Source organism: Aphelocoma coerulescens, unplaced genomic scaffold (assembly GCF_041296385.1).
Source record: "Aphelocoma coerulescens isolate FSJ_1873_10779 unplaced genomic scaffold, UR_Acoe_1.0 HiC_scaffold_146, whole genome shotgun sequence".
Classification (NCBI taxonomy): Eukaryota; Metazoa; Chordata; class Aves; order Passeriformes; family Corvidae; genus Aphelocoma; species Aphelocoma coerulescens.
In genome coordinates this window covers 225531-226954 of record NW_027183496.1, presented here as the reverse complement: position 1 = coordinate 226954, position 1424 = coordinate 225531, and the positions used below count along the sequence as shown (strand labels likewise).

Below are 1424 nucleotides of genomic sequence, written 5' to 3'. Positions count from 1 at the left end.
GCCCTGCATTCCTATCCCTTTGCCTCCGCCCTGCTCCCTGCACCCGTGTTCCCCCTCAGCCCCACAAGGTCCAATCCAGACCAAGCCTTTGTTGTCCTTTCCCAGCCACTCCTGGAAGGAACTCAATGTGATCTCCAGGAGGTGAGTGGGGGCTGGGACTGGAGGGCATCCTCTCTGGTAATTGGGGGGCAGTTTGGTTCCCCCCATCCCTTGCTGGAACCGGGGACACCCCAGTGACCAGCGAGGTCTCCTGGTCTCTCTGCAGGTCAATGTAGACAATGTCGACATCCTGAACACAGCTCTGGTGGGTACCAGGAGTTCTGCTGCTCTCAGACCCTCCCCTCGCACAGCCACCACACCCCAGGCCATCCCATGCTGCCCCAGCACAGCCCAGTGCAGCCCTGCTGACACCCCAGACACCTCCCCTGCCCCACACATCCTCCCCAGGGAACCCCTTGCCCAGGGCCCCTGTTGCATTCCCATCCTGGGACCCCAGCACCCTCTGCAAGGCCCAGGCCGCAGCCCCTGCCCCAGCTGTGCCTCTTGGCCAGGACCCCACTGCCTCTGGGCAGGAGCACAGCAGCTCCCTCACCCCATTGCTGCCCCCAGGCCCCTTCCCCAAGGACCCCTTTGCTTTCCCCTTTCCTCCCAGTGCAGCCCCCAGTGTGTCTCTAACGCTGCCTTTGTCCCCAGCCTGCTCTGGATGAAAAGCTGGAGGCTCTTCTGCGGCAGAAGCGCCTGGCTGCCTCTCTGGATGCCTAGGTGAGCAGTGCCTGCAGGGAGAGGGCTGGGGCCAAGGCCCCTCTCATGTCCCACTGGGCACCAGAGGTCACCTTCTGCTTTTGTCTTTTAGGATTGCAAGTTGTGGGGACAACGGTGTCCTTTTCCCCACCAGTGGAATGCGGAGATGATCATCCCTGGAGGAATCCCGTGAACCCTTTGAGCCCAGGGCCATTTCCCCTGACTAATCAATACAACCTTTTGGCAAAGCTACGCTCTGTGTCCGTCTGTCTGTGTCCGTGTGTGCTTTCCAAAGGAAATTCCCTCAAATCACCAAGAAGTCGATCCCTGAGGTGTTGTCTTGTCCCCGTGGCCATCTGCACATCCCGTCACTGTCTCACGTTCACCTCCACACATCTCTGACCCTGCTGGCACCTCCCAGGTTTGCTCTGAACTCCTCCCTCCTGCTCCCCACCATCAGGAATGACCATGAGAGCGCAAAGCAGGAGCACCCAGGCTAGGGATGGATAAGGAGCACCCGGCAGAGGCGGGAGGATTCCCCCATTTCAGGGGAGCTGTGGGCTGCAGGGGGGGCAGCCAGATCCAGGGCTACAAAGCGGGGACAAGATGCCTCAACTGCCTCAGCTGAATCGTTTCCCTCAGCCCTTGGCCCGGGAAGTCTCTGGCTGCAGCACAACCTCTGC

At 60.7% G+C, this 1424-nt stretch overlaps 1 long non-coding RNA gene across 1 annotated transcript; it reads left to right on the top strand.

Moving 5' to 3' along the window:
- Window positions 1-263: 263 nt before the first annotated feature.
- Window positions 264-968, top strand: LOC138100836 (uncharacterized). Its single transcript, XR_011146916.1, has 3 exons — window positions 264-304; window positions 694-762; window positions 854-968. It is a non-coding gene; the product is annotated as an uncharacterized lncRNA (long non-coding RNA).
- Window positions 969-1424: the final 456 nt, after the last annotated feature.